General features: G+C 58.8%; 1 long non-coding RNA gene across 1 annotated transcript in view; it reads right to left on the reverse strand.

Annotated features, from left to right (window-relative positions):
* Positions 1-1,394: 1,394 nt before the first annotated feature.
* LOC144954943 (uncharacterized) overlaps positions 1,395-20,821 on the reverse strand; it is a 45,438-nt gene continuing 26,011 nt past the window's right edge. The window contains exon 5 of the long non-coding RNA XR_013641445.1: positions 1,395-1,441. This is a non-coding gene — a long non-coding RNA (uncharacterized LOC144954943). The remainder of the gene's footprint in view (positions 1,442-20,821) is intronic.

Genomic DNA, 20,821 nt, shown 5'->3' on the forward strand with positions numbered 1-20,821 from the left:
GACACACAGAGACACACAGAGACACACAGAGACACACAGACACACAGAGACACAGAGACACACAGACACACAGAGACACACAGACACACAGAGACACACAGACACACAGACACACAGAGACACAGAGACACACAGAGACACACAGAGACACACAGACACACAGAGACACACAGACACACAGAGACACACAGACACACAGAGACACACAGAGACACACAGACACACAGAGACACACAGAGACACAGAGACACACACAGAGTGAGACACAGGGAGGGCAGTGTCCATCGGCAGTCTCTGTGTGTCCCACCCAGCTGAGAGACACACAGACAGAGACACAGAGACAGAGAGACACAGCGTGAGACACACAGAGTGAGATGCACAGAGACACACGGAGACACACAGAGTGAGACAGAGAGACGCACAGAGACACACAGAGACACACAGACACACAGAGACACAGAGACACACAGAGACACACAGAGACACACAGAGTGAGACAGAGAGACGCACAGAGACACACAGAGACACACAGACACACAGAGACACAGAGACACACAGAGACACACAGAGACACACAGAGACACACAGAGTGAGACAGAGAGACGCACAGAGACACACAGAGACACACAGACACACACAGACACACAGAGACACAGAGACACAGAGACACACAGACACACAGAGACACAGAGACACACAGAGACACACAGACACACAGAGACACAGAGACACACAGAGACACACAGAGACACACAGAGACACACAGAGTGAGACAGAGAGACACACAGAGACACACAGAGACACACAGAGACACAGAGACACACAGAGACACACAGAGACACACAGAGACACAGAGAGACACAGAGTGAGACACACAGAGAGACAGAGAGACACACGGAGACACAGGGAGGGCAGTGTCCATCGGCTGTCTCTGTGTGTCCCACCCAGCTGAGAGACACACAGACAGAGACACAGAGACAGAGAGACACAGCGTGAGACACACAGAGACACACAGAGAGACAGAGAGATGCACAGAGACACACACAGAGACACACAGAGACACACAGACACACAGAGACACAGAGACACACAGAGACACACAGAGTGAGACAGAGAGACGCACAGAGACACACAGAGACACACAGACACACAGAGACACAGAGACACACAGAGACACACAGAGACACACAGAGTGAGACAGAGAGACGCACAGAGACACACAGAGACACACAGACACACAGAGACACAGAGACACACAGAGACACACAGAGACACACAGAGTGAGACAGAGAGACACACAGAGACACACAGAGACACACAGACACACAGAGACACAGAGACACACAGAGACACACAGAGACACAGAGACACACAGAGACACACACAGAGTGAGACACAGGGAGGGCAGTGTCCATCGGCTGTCTCTGTGTGTCCCACCCAGCTGTGAGACACAGACACAGAGAGTGAGACAGAGACAGAGAGACACAGCGTGAGACACATAAAGACACAGAGAGACACACAGAGAGTGTGACACACATAGACACACAGAGACACAGAGAGATTCACAGAGACACACACAGAGACACACACACAGACACACACACAGACACACAGAGACACACACACACAGACACACAGAGACACACACACAGACACACAGAGACACACACACACAGACACACACAGACACACACACAAACACACAGAGACACACACACACAGACACACAGAGACACACACACAGACACACAGAGACACACACACAGACACACAGAGACACACACACAGACACACAGAGACACACACACACAGACACACACAGACACACACACAGACACACAGAGACACACACACACAGACACACAGAGACACACACACAGACACACAGAGACACACACACAGACACACAGAGACACACACACAGACACACAGAGACACACACACAGACACACAGAGACACACACACACAGACACACAGAGACACACACACAGACACACAGAGACACACACACAGACACACAGAGACACACACACAGACACACAGAGACACACACACACAGACACACAGAGACACACACACAAACACACAGAGACACACACACAGACACACAGAGACACACACACAGACACACAGAGACACACACACAGACACACAGAGACACACACACAGACACACACAGACACACACACAAATACACAGAGACACACACACAGACACACAGAGACACACACACAGACACACACACAGACACACAGAGACACACAGGGTGAGACAGAGAGACACAGGAAGAGAGACACGGGGATAGAGACACGGGGAGAGACACAGGGAGAGAGACACGGGGAGAGAGACACAGGGAGAGAGACACGGGAAGAGAGAGACACGGGGAGAGAGACACGGGGAGAGAGACACAGGGAGAGAGACACGGGAAGAGAGAGACACGGGGAAAGAGAGACACGGGGAAAGAGAGACACGGGGAGAGAGACACGGGGAGAGAGACACGGGAAGAGAGAGACACGGGGAGAGAGACACACGGGGAGAGAGAGACACGGGGAGAGAGAGAGACACGGGGAGAGACACGGGGAGAGAGACACGAGGAGAGAGAGACACGGGGAGAGAGACACGGGGAGAGAGAGACACGGGGAGAGAGAGAGACACGGGGAGAGACACGGGGAGAGAGACACGGGGAGAGAGAGACACGGGGAGAGAGAGACACGGGGAGAGAGAGAGACACGGGGAGAGACACGGGGAGAGAGACACGAGGAGAGAGAGACACGGGGAGAGAGACACAGGGAGAGAGACACGGGAAGAAAGAGACACGGGGAGAGAGAGACACGGGGAGAGAGAGACACGGGGAGAGAGACACGGGGAGAGAGACACGGGGAGAGAGACACGGGGAGAGAGAGACACGGGGAGAGAGAGACACGGGGAGAGAGACACGGGGAGAGAGACACGAGGAGAGAGACACGGGGAGAGACACGGGGAGAGAGAGACACGGGGAGAGAGACACGGGGAGAGAGACACGAGGAGAGAGACACGGGGAGAGACACGGGGAGAGAGAGACACGGGGAGAGAGACACGGGGAGAGAGACACGAGGAGAGAGACACGGGGAGAGACACGGGGAGAGAGAGAGACACGGGGAGAGACACGGGGAGAGAGAGACACGGGGAGAGAGAGACACGGGGAGAGAGACACGGGGAGAGAGAGACACGGGGAGAGAGAGACACGGGGAGAGAGAGACACGGGGAGAGAGAGACACGGGGAGAGAGAGACACGGGGAGAGACACGGGGAGAGACACGAGGAGAGAGAGACACGGGGAGAGAGACACGGGGAGAGAGAGACACGGGGAGAGAGACACGGGGAGAGAGACACGGGGAGAGAGACACGGGGAGAGAGAGACACGGGGAGAGAGACACGGGGAGAGAGACACGGGGAGAGACACGGGGAGAGAGAGAGACACGGGGAGAGACACGGGGAGAGAGAGACACGGGGAGAGAGAGACACGGGGAGAGAGACACGGGGAGAGAGAGACACGGGGAGAGAGAGACACGGGGAGAGAGAGACACGGGGAGAGAGAGAGACACGGGGAGAGACACGGGGAGAGAGACACGAGGAGAGAGAGACACGGGGAGAGAGACACGGGGAGAGAGAGACACGGGGAGAGAGAGAGACACGGGGAGAGACACGGGGAGAGAGACACGAGGAGAGAGAGACACGGGGAGAGAGACACGGGGAGAGAGAGACACGGGGAGAGAGAGACACGGGGAGAGAGAGACACGGGGAGAGAGAGAGACACGGGGAGAGACACGGGGAGAGAGACACGAGAGAGAGAGACACGAAGAGAGAGAGACACGGGGAGAGAGACACGGGGAGAGACACGGGGAGAGAGACACGGGGAGAGAGACAAGGGGAGAGAGACACGGGGAGAGAGACACGGGGAGAGAGACACGGGGAGAGAGACACGGGAAGAAAGAGACACGGGGAGAGAGAGACACGGGGAGAGAGAGACACGGGGAAGAGAGACACGGGGAGAGAGACACGGGGAGAGAGACACGGGGAGAGAGAGACACGGGGAGAGAGAGACACGGGGAGAGAGACACGGGGAGAGAGACACGAGGAGAGAGACACGGGGAGAGACACGGGGAGAGAGAGACACGGGGAGAGAGACACGGGGAGAGAGACACGAGGAGAGAGACACGGGGAGAGACACGGGGAGAGAGAGACACGGGGAGAGAGACACGGGGAGAGAGACACGAGGAGAGAGACACGGGGAGAGACACGGGGAGAGAGAGAGACACGGGGAGAGACACGGGGAGAGAGAGACACGGGGAGAGAGAGACACGGGGAGAGAGACACGGGGAGAGAGAGACACGGGGAGAGAGAGACACGGGGAGAGAGAGACACGGGGAGAGAGAGACACGGGGAGAGAGAGACACGGGGAGAGACACGGGGAGAGACACGAGGAGAGAGAGACACGGGGAGAGAGACACGGGGAGAGAGACACGGGGAGAGAGACACGGGGAGAGAGAGACACGGGGAGAGAGACACGGGGAGAGAGACACGAGGAGAGAGACACGGGGAGAGACACGGGGAGAGAGAGAGACACGGGGAGAGACACGGGGAGAGAGAGACACGGGGAGAGAGAGACACGGGGAGAGAGACACGGGGAGAGAGAGACACGGGGAGAGGAGAGACACGGGGAGAGAGACACGGGGAGAGAGAGAGAGACACGGGGAGAGACACGGGAGAGAGAGACACGGGGAGAGAGAGACACGGGGAGAGAGACACGGGGAGAGAGAGACACGGGAGAGAGAGACACGGGGAGAGACACGGGGAGAGAGAGACACGGGAGAGAGAGACACGGGAGAGAGAGACACGGGGAGAGAGAGACACGGGGAGAGAGAGACACGGGGAGAGAGAGAGACACGGGGAGAGAGACACGGGGAGAGAGACACGAGAGAGAGAGACACGGGGAGAGAGAGACACGGGGAGAGAGACACGGGAGAGAGAGACACGGGGAGAGAGACACGGGGAGAGAGACACGGGGAGAGAGACACGGGGAGAGAGAGACACGGGAGAGAGAGACACGGGGAGAGAGAGACACGAGGAGAGAGACACGGGAGAGACACGGGGAGAGAGAGACACGGGGAGAGAGAGACACGGGAGAGAGAGACACGGGGAGAGAGACACGGGGAGAGAGAGACACGGGGAGAGAGAGAGACACGGGGAGAGAGACACGGGGAGAGAGACACGGGGAGAGAGAGACACGGGGAGAGAGAGAGACACGGGGAGAGACACGGGAGAGAGAGACACGGGAGAGAGAGACACGGGAGAGAGACACGGGGAGAGAGAGACACGGGAGAGAGAGACACGGGGAGAGAGAGACACGGGAGAGAGAGAGACACGGGGAGAGAGAGACACGGGGAGAGACACGGGGAGAGACACGAGGAGAGAGAGACACGGGGGAGAGAGACACGGGGAGAGAGAGACACGGGGAGAGAGACACGGGGAGAGAGACACGGGGAGAGAGAGACACGGGGAGAGAGACACGGGGAGAGAGACACGAGGAGAGAGACACGGGGAGAGAGACACGGGAGAGAGACACGAGGAGAGAGACACGGGGAGAGACACGGGGAGAGAGAGACACGGGAGAGAGACACGGGGAGAGAGACACGGGGAGAGAGAGACACGGGAGAGAGAGACACGGGAGAGAGAGACACGGGGAAGAGAGAGACACGGGGAGAGAGAGACACGGGGAGAGAGAGACACGGGGAGAGAGAGACACGGGGAGAGACACGGGAGAGAGACACGGGGAGAGACACGGGAGAGAGAGACACGGGGAGAGAGAGACACGGGGAGAGAGAGACACGGGGAGAGAGACACGGGAGAGAGACACGGGGAGAGAGACACGGGGAGAGAGACACGAGGAGAGAGACACGGGGAGAGAGACACGGGAGAGAGAGAGACACGGGGAGAGACACGTGGAGAGAGAGACACGGGGAGAGAGAGACACGGGGAGAGAGACACGGGAGAGAGAGACACGGGAAGAGAGACACGGGAGAGAGAGTCACGGGGGAGAGAGAGAGACACGGGGAGAGACACGGGGAGAGAGACACGAGGAGAGAGAGACACGGGGAGAGACGACACGGGAGAGAGAGACACGGGGAGAGAGAGAGACCGGGGAGAGACACGGGGAGAGAGACACGAGGAGAGAGAGACACGGGGAGAGAGACACGGGGAGAGAGAGACACGGGGAGAGAGAGACACGGGGAGAGAGAGAGACACGGGGAGAGACACGGGGAGAGAGACACGAAGAGAGAGAGACACGAAGAGAGAGAGACACGGGGAGAGAGACACGGGGAGAGACACGGGGAGAGAGACACGGGGAGAGAGACAAGGGGAGAGAGACACGGGGAGAGAGACAAGGGGAGAGAGACACGGGGAGAGAGACACGAGGAGAGAGACACGGGGAGAGACACGGGGAGAGAGAGACACGGGGAGAGAGAGACAAGGGGAGAGAGACACGGGGAGAGAGACACGGAGAGAGAGAGACACGGGGAGAGAGAGAGACACGGGGAGAGAGACACGGGGAGAGAGACACGGGGAGAGAGAGACACGGGGAGAGAGAGAGACACGGGGAGAGACACGGGGAGAGAGAGACACGGGGAGAGAGAGACACGGGGAGAGAGACACGGGGAGAGAGAGACACGGGGAGAGAGAGACACGGGGAGAGAGAGACACGGGGAGAGAGAGACACGGGGAGAGAGAGACACGGGGAGAGACACGCGGAGAGACCCGAGGAGAGAGAGACACGGGGAGAGAGACACGGGGAGAGAGAGACACGGGGAGAGAGACACGGGGAGAGAGACACGGGGAGAGAGAGACACGGGGAGAGAGACACGGGGAGAGAGACACGAGGAGAGAGACACGGGGAGAGACACGGGGAGAGAGAGAGACACGGGGAGAGACACGGGGAGAGAGAGACACGGGGAGAGAGAGACACGGGGAGAGAGACACGGGGAGAGAGAGACACGGGGAGAGAGAGACAAGGGGAGAGAGACACGGGGAGAGAGACACGGAGAGAGAGAGACACGGGGAGAGAGAGAGACACGGGGAGAGAGACACGGGGAGAGAGACACGGGGAGAGAGAGACACGGGGAGAGAGAGAGACACGGGGAGAGACACGGGGAGAGAGAGACACGGGGAGAGAGAGACACGGGGAGAGAGACACGGGGAGAGAGAGACACGGGGAGAGAGAGACACGGGGAGAGAGAGACACGGGGAGAGAGAGACACGGGGAGAGAGAGACACGGAGAGAGAGACACGCGGAGAGACCCGAGGAGAGAGAGACACGGGGAGAGAGACACGGGGAGAGAGAGACACGGGGAGAGAGACACGGGGAGAGAGACACGGGGAGAGAGAGACACGGGGAGAGAGACACGGGGAGAGAGACACGAGGAGAGAGACACGGGGAGAGACACGGGGAGAGAGAGAGACACGGGGAGAGACACGGGGAGAGAGAGACACGGGGAGAGAGAGACACGGGGAGAGAGACACGGGGAGAGAGAGACACGGGGAGAGAGAGACACGGGGAGAGAGAGACACGGGGAGAGAGAGAGACACGGGGAGAGACACGGGGAGAGAGACACGAGGAGAGAGAGACACGGGGAGAGAGACACGGGGAGAGAGAGACACGGGGAGAGAGAGAGACACGGGGAGAGACACGGGGAGAGAGACACGAGGAGAGAGAGACACGGGGAGAGAGACACGGGGAGAGAGAGACACGGGGAGAGAGAGACACGGGGAGAGAGAGAGACACGGGGAGAGACACGGGGAGAGAGACACGAAGAGAGAGAGACACGAAGAGAGAGAGACACGGGGAGAGAGACACGGGGAGAGACACGGGGAGAGAGACACGGGGAGAGAGACACGGGGAGAGAGACAAGGGGAGAGAGACACGGGGAGAGAGACAAGGGGAGAGAGACACGGGGAGAGAGACACGAGGAGAGAGACACGGGGAGAGACACGGGGAGAGAGAGACACGGGGAGAGAGAGACAAGGGGAGAGAGACACGGGGAGAGAGACACGGGGAGAGAGACACGGAGAGAGAGAGACACGGGGAGAGAGAGAGACACGGGGAGAGAGACACGGGGAGAGAGACACGGGGAGAGAGAGACACGGGGAGAGAAAGAGACACGGGGAGAGACACGGGGAGAGAGAGACACGGGGAGAGAGAGACACGGGGAGAGAGAGACACGGGGAGAGAGAGACACGGGGAGAGAGAGACACGGGGAGAGAGACACGGGGAGAGAGAGACACGGGGAGAGAGACACGGGGAGAGAGAGACACGGGGAGAGAGAGACACGGGGAGAGAGACACGGGGAGAGAGACACACGGGGAGAGAGAGAGACATGGGGAGAGAGAGACGCGGTGAGAGAGACACGGTGAGAGAGAGACACGGGGAGAGAGACACGGGGAGAGAAAGACAAGGGGAGAGAGACACGGGGAGAGAGACGCGGGGAGAGAGACACGGGGAGAGAGAGACACGGGGAGAGAGAGACACGGGGAGAGAGACACGGGGAGAGAGACACGGGGAGAGAGACACGGGGAGAGAGACACGGGGAGAGAGACACGAGGAGAGAGAGAGACACGGGGAGAGAGAGACACGGGGAGAGACACGGGGAGAGAGACACGAGGAGAGAGAGACACGGGGAGAGAGAGAGACACGGGGAGAGAGAGACACGGGGAGAGAGAGAGACACGGGGAGAGACACGGGGAGAGAGACACGAGGAGAGAGAGACACGGGGAGAGAGACACGGGGAGAGAGAGACACGGGGAGAGAGAGAGACACGGGGAGAGACACGGGGAGAGAGACACGGGGAGAGAGAGACACGGGGAGAGAGAGACACGGGGAGAGAGACACGGGGAGAGACACGGGGAGAGAGACACGAGGAGAGAGAGACACGGGGAGAGAGACACGGGGAGAGACACGGGGAGAGAGACACGGGGAGAGAGACACGGGGAGAGAGACACGGGGAGAGAGAGACACGGGGAGAGAGAGACACGGGGAGAGAGACACGGGGAGAGAGACACGGGGAGAGAGACACGGGGAGAGAGACACGGGGAGAGAGACACGGGGAGAGAGACACGAGGAGAGAGACACGGGGGGAGAGAGACACGGGGAGAGAGACACGGGGAGAGAGACACGGGGAGAGAGAGACAAGGGGAGAGAGACACGGGGAGAGAGACACGGGAAGAGAGAGACACGGGGAGAGAGAGACAAGGGGAGAGAGACACGGGGAGAGAGACACGGGGAGAGAGACGCGGGGAAAGAGAGACACAGGGAGAGAGACACGGGGAGAGAGACGCGGGGAGAGAGAGACACAGGGAGAGAGACACGGGAAGAGAGAGACACGGGGAGAGAGACACGGGGAGAGACACAGGGAGAGAGACACGGGAAGAGAGAGACACGGGGAGAGAGAGACACGGGGAGAGAGACACGGGGAGAGAGACACGGGGAGAGAGAGACACGGGGAAAGAGAGAGACACGGGGAGAGAGACACGGGGAGAGAGAGACACAGGGAGAGAGAGACACGGGGAGAGACACGGGGAGAGAGAGACACGTGTTAGAGAGAGACACGGGGAGAGAGACACGGGGGGAGAGAGACACGGGGAGAGAGACACGGGGAGAGAGAGACACGGGGAGAGAGACACGGGGAGAGAGACACGGGGAGAGAGACACGGGGAGAGAGACACGGGGAGAGAGACACGGGGAGAGAGACACGGGGAGAGAGACACAGGGAGAGAGACACGGGAAGAGAGAGACACGGGGAGAGAGAGACACGGGGAGAGAGAGACACAGGGAGAGAGAGAGACACGGGGAGAGAGACACAGGGAGAGAGACACGGGAAGAGAGAGACACGGGAAGAGAGAGACACGGGGAGAGAGAGACACGGGGAGAGAGACACGGGGAGAGAGACACGGGGAGAGAGACACGGTGAGAGAGAGACACGGTGAGAGAGAGACACGGGGAGAGAGAGACACGGGGAGAGAGACACGGGGAGAGAGAGACACGGGGAGAGAGAGACACGGGGAGAGAGAGACACGGGGAGAGAGAGACACGGGGAGAGAGACACGGGGAGAGAGAGACACGGGGAGAGAGAGACACGGGGAGAGAGACACGGGGAGAGAGAGACACGGGGAGAGAGAGACACGGGGAGAGAGAGACACAGGGAGAGAGAGACACGGGGAGAGAGACACGGGGAGAGAGAGACACGGGGAGAGAGAGACACGGGGAGAGAGACACGGGGAGAGAGACACGGGGAGAGAGAGACACGGGGGGAGAGAGACACGGGGAGAGAGAGACACAGGGAGAGAGAGACACGGGGAGAGAGACACGGGGAGAGAGAGACACGGGGAGGGAGAGACACGGGGAGAGAGACACGGGGAGAGAGACACGGGGAGAGAGACACGGGGAGAGAGAGACACGTGTTAGAGAGAGACACGGGGAGAGAGACACGGGGAGAGAGAGACACAGGGAGAGAGAGACACGTGTTAGAGAGAGACACGGGGGGAGAGACACGGGGAGAGAGAGACACAGGGAGAGAGAGACACGGGGAGAGAGACACGGGGAGAGAGAGACACGGGGAGAGAGACACGGGGAGAGAGAGACGGGGAGAGAGACACGGGGAGAGAGAGACACGTGTTAGAGAGAGACACGGGGAGAGAGACACGGGGGGAGAGAGACACGGGGAGAGAGAGAAACGGGGAGAGAGACACGGGGAGAGAGAGACACGGGGAGAGAGACACGGGGAGAGAGACACGGGGAGAGAGAGACACGGGGAGAGAGACACGGGGAAACAGAGGGACAGGGGGAGAGAGAGAGACACGGGGAGAGAGACACGGGGAGAGAGACACGGGGAGAGAGACACGGGGAGAGAGAGACACGGTGAGAGAGAGACACGGGGAGAGAGACACGGGGAGAGAGACACGGGGAGAGAGAGACACGGTGAGAGAGAGACAAGGGGAGAGAGACACACAGGGAGAGAGAGACACGGAGGGGGAGAGAGACACGGGGAGAGAGACGCGGTGAGAGAGAGACACGGGGGGAGAGAGACACGGGGGGAGAGAGACACGGGGAGAGAGAGACACGGGGAGAGAGACACGGGGAGAGAGAGACACGGGGAGAGAGACATGGGGAGAGAGACACGGTGAGAGAGAGACACGGGGAGAGAGAGAGACACGGGGAGAGAGAGACACGGGGAGAGAGAGACACGGGGAGAGAGAGACACGGGGAGAGAGAGACACGGGGAGAGAGAGACACGGGGAGAGAGACACGGGGAGAGAGAGACACGGGGAGAGAGAGAGACACGGGGAGAGAGACACAGGGAGAGAGAGACACGGGGCAAGAGAGACACGGGGAGAGAGACGCGGGGAGAGAGAGACACGGGGAGAGAGAGACAAGGGGAGAGAGACACGGGGAGAGAGACGCGGGGAGAGAGACGCGGGGAGAGAGAGACACGGGGAGAGAGAGACACGGGGAGAGAGACACGGGGAGAGAGACACGGGGAGAGAGACACGGGGAGAGAGACACGGGGAGAGAGAGACACGGGGCGAGAGAGACACGGGGAGAGAGACACGGGGAGAGAGAGACACGGGGAGAGAGAGACGGGGAGAGAGACACGGGGAGAGAGACACGGTGAGAGAGAGACACGGGGAGAGAGAGAGACACAGGGAGAGAGAGACACGGGGAGAGAGACACGGGGAGAGAGAGACACGGGGAGAGAGACACGGGGAGAGAGACACGGTGAGAGAGAGAGACACGGGGAGAGAGAGAGACACGGGGAGAGAGAGACACGGGGAGAGAGAGACACGGGGAGAGAGAGAGACACGGGGAGAGAGAGAGACACGGGGAGAGAGACACGGGGAGAGAGAGAGACACGGGGAGAGAGACACGGGGAGAGAGAGACACGGGGAGAGAGAGAGACATGGGGAGAGAGAGACACGGGGAGAGAGACACGGGGAGAGAGAGACACGGGGAGAGAGAGAGACACGGGGAGAGACACGGGGAGAGAGAGAGACACGGGGAGAGAGACACGGGGAGAGAGAGAGACACGGGGAGAGAGACACGGAGAGAGAGACACGGGGAGAGAGAGAGACACGGGGAGAGAGACACGGGGAGAGAGAGACACGGGGAGAGAGAGACACGGGGAGAGAGAGACACGGGGAGAGAGAGACACGGGGAGAGAGACACGGGGAGAGAGACACACGGGGAGAGAGACACGGGGAGAGAGACACGGGGAGAGAGAGACACGGGGGGAGAGAGACACGGGGAGAGAGAGACACGGGGAGAGAGACACACGGGGAGAGAGAGAGACACGGGGAGAGAGAGACACGGGGGGAGAGAGACACGGGGAGAGAGAGACACGGGGAGAGAGAGACACGGGGAGAGAGACACGGGGAGAGAGAGACACGGGGGGAGAGAGACACGGGGGGAGAGAGACACGGGGAGAGAGAGACACGGGGGGAGAGAGACACGGGGAGAGAGACACGGGGAGAGAGAGACACGGGGGGAGAGAGACACGGGGAGAGAGACACACGGGGAGAGAGACACGGGGAGAGAGAGACACGGGGAGAGAGAGACACGGGGAGAGAGACACGGGGAGAGAGACACGGTGAGAGAGACGCGGGGAGAGAGAGAGACGCGGGGAGAGAGAGACACGGGGAGAGAGAGAGACATGGGGAGAGAGAGACACGGGGAGAGAGAGACACGGGGAGAGAGAGACACGGGGAGAGAGACACACGGGGAGAGAGACACGGGGAGAGAGAGACACGGGGAGAGAGACACACGGGGAGAGAGACACGGGGAGAGAGAGACACGGGGAGAGAGACACACGGGGAGAGAGACACGGGGGGAGAGAGACACGGGGAGAGAGAGACACGGGGAGAGAGACACACGGGGAGAGAGACACGGTGAGAGAGAGACACGGGGGAGAGAGACACGGGGAGAGAGAGACACGGGGAGAGAGACACGGGGAGAGAGACACACGGGGAGAGAGAGACACGGGGAGAGAGACACACGGGGAGAGAGACACGGTGAGAGAGAGACACGGGGGAGAGAGACACGGGGAGAGAGAGACACGGGGAGAGAGACACGGGGAGAGAGACACACGGGGAGAGAGACACACGGGGAGAGAGACACACGGGGAGAGAGAGACACGGGGAGAGAGACACACGGGGAGAGAGACACACGGGGAGAGAGAGAGACATGGGGAGAGAGAGACACGGGGAGAGAGAGACACGGGGAGATAGACACACGGGGAGAGAGACACACGGGGAGAGAGAGAGACATGGGGAGAGAGACACGGGGAGAGAGACACGGGGAGAGAGACACACGGGGAGAGAGAGAGACATGGGGAGAGACACGCGGGGAGAGAGACACGGGGAGAGAGACACGGGGAGATAGACACACGGGGAGAGAGACACACGGGGAGAGAGAGAGACATGGGGAGAGACACGCGGGGAGAGAGACACGGGGAGAGAGACACGGGGAGAGAGAGACACGGGGAGAGAGACGCGGGGAGAGAGACACGGGGAGAGAGACACGGGGAGAGACACGGGGAGAGAGACACGGGGAGAGAGAGACACGGGGAGAGAGAGACACGGGGAGAGAGAGACACGGGGAGAGAGAGAGACATGGGGAGAGAGAGAGACACAGGGAGAGAGAGACACGGGGAGAGAAAGACACTGGGAGAGAGAGACACGGGGAGAGAGACACGGGGAGAGAGACACGGTGAGAGAGAGACACGGGGAGAGAGAGAGACATGGGGAGAGAGAGACACGGGGAGAGAGAGACACGGGGAGAGAGAGAGGCACGGGGAGAGAGAGACACGGGGTGGGAGAGAGACACGGGGAGAGAGACACGGGGAGAGAGAGACACGGGGAGAGAGACACGGGGAGAGAGACGCGGTGAGAGAGAGACACTGGGGGAGAGAGACACGGGGGGAGAGAGACACGGGGAGAGAGAAACACGGGGAGAGAGACACGGGGAGAGAGAGACACGGGGAGAGAGACACGGGGAGAGAGACACGGTGAGAGAGAGACAAGGGGAGAGAGAGAGACACGGTGAGAGAGAGACACGGGGAGAGAGAGAGACACGGTGAGAGAGAGACACGGGGAGAGAGAGACACGGGGAGAGAGACACGGGGAGAGAGAGACACGGGGAGAGAGACACGGGGAGAGAGACACGGGGAGAGAGACACGGGGAGAGAGACACGGGGAGAGAGACACGGGGAGAGAGACACAGGGAGAGAGAGAGACATGGGGAGAGAGAGAGACACGGGGAGTGTGATGCTAAGTGGTAGTTGTGATGGTATAAAGTAGTTGTTGTTGTTGTTGTGGTGCTGGTGGTGACGATGGTGGTGGTGGTTGGTAGTTGTGGTGGTAGTAGTTTTGGTAGTTGCCACGTGACCTCCTGGTGCACATAGCCTGGCACAGTAGTGGGGGGGGGGGGTAACCCGCTGGGTCTGTCACGTGACCTCCTGACAGCAACGTGCACCTAGCCTGGCACCGTGCAACGTTCGAACGCTTTGCTGCGGAGGAGGAAAGGCTGCCGATTGCTCTGTCGGGAGCTGGACCGGTACCGCCTGGATCTCTGTGTGTTATACAGGAGGTCTGTGGACTGGTTCTGCTGTATTTGTGGAGGAGAGGCTGCCAATACTCTGTCGGGAGCTGGATTGGTTACCCCTGGATCTCTGTGGCTTTCAGGATGTCTGCTGGACTGGTTCTGGTGTGGGTAAGAGATGCTGCAGATTGCTCTGTCGGGAGCTGGACCGGTACCGCCTGGATCTCTGTGCAGAGGAAAGGCTGCCACTCATTTGTCAGGAGCTGGACTGGTACTGCCTTGATCTCTGTGGTATACAGGAGGTCTGTGGACTGGTTCTGCTGTATTTGTGTAGGAGAGGCTGCCACTCCTCTGTCAGGAGCTAGATTGGTTACCCCTGGATCTCTACGGTATTTAGGAGATCCGGTGGACTGATTCTGGTGTGGGTAAGAGAGGCTGCCACTCCTCTGTCGGGAGCTGGACTGGTACCGCCTGGATCTCTGTGTGTTATACAGGAGGTCTGTGGACTGTTTCTGCTGTATTTGTGGAGGAGAGGCTGCCAATACTCTGTCGGGAGCTGGACCAGTACCGTCTGGATCTCTGTGGCTTTCAGGATGTCTGGATCTGCTGTATTTGTATAGGAGAGGCTGCCACTCCTCTGTCAGGAGCTGGACCGGTAGCGTCTAGATCTCTGTGGCTTTCAGGATGTCTGCTGGACTGGTTATGGTGTGTGGGTGTGGAGGGGAGGCTGCCACTCCTCTGTCAGGAGCTGGACCGGTACCGTCTGGATCTCTGTGCAGAGGAGAGGCTGCCACTCCTCTGTCGGGAGCTGGACCGGTACCGTCTGGATCTCTGTGCAGAGGAGAGGCTGCCACTCATCTGTCGGGAGCTGGACCGGTACTGCCTGGATCTCTGTGGTATACAGGAGATCTGTGGACTGCTTCTGCTGTATTTGTGGAGGAGAGGCTGCCAATACTCTGTCGGGAGCTGGATTGGTTACCCCTGGATCTCTGTGGCTTTCAGGATGTCTGCTGGACTGGTTCTGGTGTGGGTAAAAAAGGCTGCCGATTGCTCTGTCGGGAGCTGGACCGGTACCACCTGGATCTCTGTGTGTTATACAGGAGGTCTGTGGACTGCTTCTGCTGTATTTGTGGAGGAGATGCTGCCACTACTCTGTCGGGAGCTGGACCAGTACAGTCTGGATCTCTGTGTGTTATACAGGAGGTCTGTGGACTGGTTCTGCTGTATTTGTGGATGAGAGGCTGCCAATACTCTGTCGGGAGCTGGATTGATACCGCCTGGATCTCTACGGTATTCAGGAAATCCGGTGGACTGATTCTGGTGTGGGTAAGGGAGGCTGCCGATTGCTCTGTCTGGAGCTGGACCGGTACCGCCTGGATCTCTGTGCAGAGGAGAGGCTGCCACTACTCTTGTCGGGAGCTGGACCGGTACCGTCTGGATCTCTGTGGTATACAGGAGGTCTGTGGACTGGTTCTGATGTATTTGTGGATGAGAGGCTGCCAATACTCTGTCGGGAGCTAGACTGATACCGCCTGGATCTCTGCGGTATTCAGGAAATCCGGTGAACTGATTCTGGTGTGGGTAAGGGAGGCTGCCACTCCTCTGTCGGGAGCTGGATCGGTACCGTCTGGATCTCTGTGTGTTATACAGGTGGTATGATGGACTGGTTCTGCTGTATTTGTGGAGGAGATGCTGCCACTACTCTGTCGGGAGCTGGATTGGTTACCCCTGGATCTCTGTGGCTTTCAGGATGTCTGCTGGACTGGTTCTGGTGTGGGTAAGAGATGCTGCAGATTGCTCTGTCGGGAGCTGGACCGGTACCGCCTGGATCTCTGTGGCTTTCAGGATGTCTGGTTCTGCTGTATTTGTGGAGGAGAGGCTGCCACTCCTCTGTCGGGAGCTAGATTGATTACCCCTGGATCTCTACGGTATTCAGGAAATCCGGTGGACTGGTTCTGGTGTGGGTAAGAAAGGGTGCCGATTGCTCTGTCGGGAGCTGGACCGGTACCGCCTGGATCTCTGTGGCTTCCAGGATGTCTGGTTCTGCTGTATTTCTGTAGGAGAGGCTGCCACTCCTCTGTCAGGAGCTGGACCGGTACCGTCTAGATCTCTGTGGCTTTCAGGATGTCTGCTGGACTGGTTATGGTGTGTGGGTGTGGAGGGGAGGCTGACACTCCTCTGTCAGGAGCTAGATTGGTTACCCCTGGATCTCTACGGTATTCAGGAAATCCGGTGGACTGATTCTGGTGTGGGTAAGAGAGGCTGCCACTCCTCTGTCGGGAGCTGGACCGGTACCGTCTGGATCTCTGTGGCTTTCAGGATGTCTGGTTCTGCTGTATTTGTGGAGGAGAGGCTGCCAATACTCTGTCGGGAGCTGGACCGGTACCGTCTGGATCTCTGTGGTATACAGGAGGTCTGTGGACTGGTTCTGCTGTATTTGTGGATGAGAGGCTGCCAATACTCTGTCGGGAGCTAGATTGATACCGCCTGGATCTCTACGGTATTCAGGAGATCCGGTGGACCGATTCTGGTGTGGGTAAGAGAGGCTGCCACTCCTCTGTCGGGAGCTGGACCGGTACCGTCTGGATCTCTGTGTGGTATACAGGAGATCTGTGGACTGGTTCTGCTGTATTTGTGGAGGAGAGGCTGCCAATACTCTGTCGGGAGCTGGATTGGTTACCCCTGGATCTCTGTGGCTTTCAGGATGTCTGCTGGACTGGTTCTGGTGTGGGTAAGAGATGCTGCCGATTGCTCTGTCGGGAGCTGGACCGGTACCGCCTGGATCTCTCTTGAGAGGCTGCCACTCCTCTGTCAGGAGCTAGATTTGTTACCCCTGGATCTCTACGGTATTCAGGAAATCCGGTGGACTGGTTCTGGTGTGGGTAAGAAAGGGTGCCGATTGCTCTGTCGGGAGCTGGACCAGTACCGCCTGGATCTCTGTGTGTTATACAGGAGATCTGTGGACTGCTTCTGCTGTATTTGTGGAGGAGAGGCTGCCAATACTCTGTCGGGAGCTGGACCAGTACCGTCTGGATCTCTGTGGTATTCAGGATGTCTGTGGACTGGTTCTGGTGTGGGTAAGAAAGGCTGCCACTCCTCTGTCGGGAGCTGGACCGGTACCGTCTAGATCTCTGTGGCTTTCAGGATGTCTGCTGGACTGGTAATGGTGTGTGGGTGTGGAGGGGAAGCTGCCACTCCTCTGTCAGGAGCTAGATTGGTTACAACTGGATCTCTACGGTATTCAGGAGATCCGGTTGACTGATTCTGGTGTGGGTAAAAGAGGCTGCCACTCCTCTGTCGGGAGCTGGACCGGTACCGTCTGGATCTCTGTGTGGTATACAGGAGATCTGTGGACTGGTTCTGCTGTATTTGTGGAGGAGAGGCTGCCACTCCTCTGTCGGGAGCTGGACCGGTACCGTCTGGATCTGTGTGTTATACAGGAGGTCTGTGGACTGGTTCTGCTGTATTTGTGGAGGAGAGGCTGCCAATACTCTGTCGGGAGCTGGACCAGTACCGTCTGGATCTCTGTGGCTTTCAGGATGTCTGCTGGACTGGTAATGGTGTGTGGGTGTGGAGGGGAAGCTGCCACTCCTCTGTCAGGAGCTAGATTGGTTACAACTGGATCTCTACGGTATTCAGGAGATCCGGTTGACTGATTCTGGTGTGGGTAAAAGAGGCTGCCACTCCTCTGTCGGGAGCTGGACCGGTACCGTCTGGATCTCTGTGTGGTATACAGGAGATCTGTGGACTGGTTCTGCTGTATTTGTGGAGGAGAGGCTGCCACTCCTCTGTCGGGAGCTGGACCGGTACCGTCTGGATCTGTGTGTTATACAGGAGGTCTGTGGACTGGTTCTGCTGTATTTGTGGAGGAGAGGCTGCCAATACTCTGTCGGGAGCTGGACCAGTACCGTCTGGATCTCTGTGGCTTTCAGGATGTCTGGTTCTGCTGTATTTGTGTAGGAGAGGCTGCCACTCCTCTGTCAGGAGCTGGACCGGTAGCGTCTAGATCCCTGTGGCTTTCAGGATGTCTGCTGGACTGGTTATGGTGTGTGGGTGTGGAGGGGAGGCTGCCACTCCTCTGTCAGGAGCTGGACCGGTACCGTCTGGATCTCTGTGCAGAGAAGAGGCTGCCACTCCTCTGTCGGGAGCTGGACCGGTACCGTCTGGATCTCTGTGCAGAGGAGAGGCTGCCACTCATCTGTCGGGAGCTGGACCGGTACTGCCTGGATCTCTGTGGTATACAGGAGATCTGTGGACTGCTTCTGCTGTATTTGTGGAGGAGAGGCTGCCAATACTCTGTCGGGAGCTGGATTGGTTACCCCTGGATCTCTGTGGCTTTCAGGATGTCTGCTGGACTGGTTCTTGTGTGGGTAAAAAAGGCTGCTGATTGCTCTGTCGGGAGCTGGACCGGTACCACCTGGATCTCTGTGTGTTATACAGGAGGTCTGTGGACTGCTTCTGCTGTATTTGTGGAGGAGATGCTGCCACTACTCTGTCGGGAGCTGGACCAGTACAGTCTGGATCTCTGTGTGTTATACAGGAGGTCTGTGGACTGGTTCTGCTGTATTTGTGGATGAGAGGCTGCCACTACTCTGTCGAGAGCTGGATTGGTTACCCCTGGATCACTGTGGCTTTCAGGATGTCTGCTGGACTGGTTCTGGTGTGGGTAAGAGATGCTGCAGATTGCTCTGTCAGGAGCTGGACCGGTACCGCCTGGATCCCTGTGACTTTCAGGATGTCTGGTTCTGCTGTATTTGTGGAGGAGAGGCTGCCACTCCTCTGTCGGGAGCTAGATTGATTACCCCTGGATCTCTACGGTATTCAGGAAATCCGGTGGACTGGTTCTGGTGTGGGTAAGAAAGGGTGCCGATTGCTCTGTCGGGAGCTGGACCGGTACCGCCTGGATCTCTGTGGCTTTCAGCATGTCTGGTTCTGCTGTATTTGTGTAGGAGAGGCTGCCAATACTCTGTCGGGAGCTGGACCGGTACCGTCTAGATCTCTGTGGCTTTCAGGATGTCTGCTGGACTGGTTATGGTGTGTGGGTGTGGAGGGGAGGCTGCCACTCCTCTGTCAGGAGCTAGATTGGTTACCCCTGGGTCTCTACGGTATTCAGGAAATCCGGTGGACTGATTCTGGTGTGGGTAATAGAGGCTGCCACTCCTCTGTCGGGAGCTGGACCGGTACCGTCTGGATCTCTGTGTCGTATACAGGAGATCTGTGGACTGGTTCTGCTGTATTTGTGGAGGAGAGGCTGCCAATACTCTGTCGGGAGCTGGATTGGTTACCCCTGGATCTCTGTGGCTTTCAGGATGTCTGCTGGACTGGTTCTGGTGTGGGTAAGAGATGCTGCCGAATGCTCTGTCGGGAGCTGGACCGGTACCGCCTGGATCTCTCTTGAGAGGCTGCCACTTCTCTGTCAGGAGCTAGATTTGTTACCCCTGGATCTCTACGGTATTCAGGAAATCCGGTGGACTGGTTCTGGTGTGGGTAAAAAAGGGTGCCGATTGCTCTGTCGGGAGCTGGACCAGTACCGTCTGGATCTCTGTGGTATTCAGGATGTCTGTGGACTGGTTCTGGTGTGGGTAAGAAAGGCTGCCGATTGCTCTGTCGGGAGCTGGACCGGTACCGTCTGGATCTCTGTGGCTTTCAGGATGTCTGGTTCTGCTGTATTTGTGTAGGAGAGGCTGCCACTCCTCTGTCGGGAGCTGGACCGGTACCGTCTAGATCTCTGTGGCTTTCAGGATGTCTGCTGGACTGGTAATGGTGTGTGGGTGTGGAGGGGAGGCTGCCACTCCTCTGTCAGGAGCTGGACCGGTACCGTCTGGATCTCTGTGCAGAGGAGAGGCTGCCACTCCTCTGTCGGGAGCTGGACCGGTACCGTCTGGATCTCTGTGCAGAGGAGAGGCTGCCACTCATCTGTCGGGAGCTGGACCGGTACTGCCTGGATCTCTGTGGTATACAGGAGATCTGTGGACTGTTTCTGCTGTATTTGTGGAGGAGAGGCTGCCAATACTCTGTCGGGAGCTGGATTGGTTACCCCTGGATCTCTGTGGCTTTCAGGATGTCTGCTGGACTGGTTCTGGTGTGGGTAAAAAAGGCTACCGATTGCTCTGTCGGGAGCTGGACCGGTACCACCTGGATCTCTGTGTGTTATACAGGAGGTCTGTGGACTGGTTCTGCTGTATTTGTGGATGAGAG

This window comes from Lampetra fluviatilis, unplaced genomic scaffold (assembly GCF_964198595.1).
Source record: "Lampetra fluviatilis unplaced genomic scaffold, kcLamFluv1.1 SCAFFOLD_569, whole genome shotgun sequence".
Taxonomy (NCBI): domain Eukaryota; kingdom Metazoa; phylum Chordata; class Hyperoartia; order Petromyzontiformes; family Petromyzontidae; genus Lampetra; species Lampetra fluviatilis.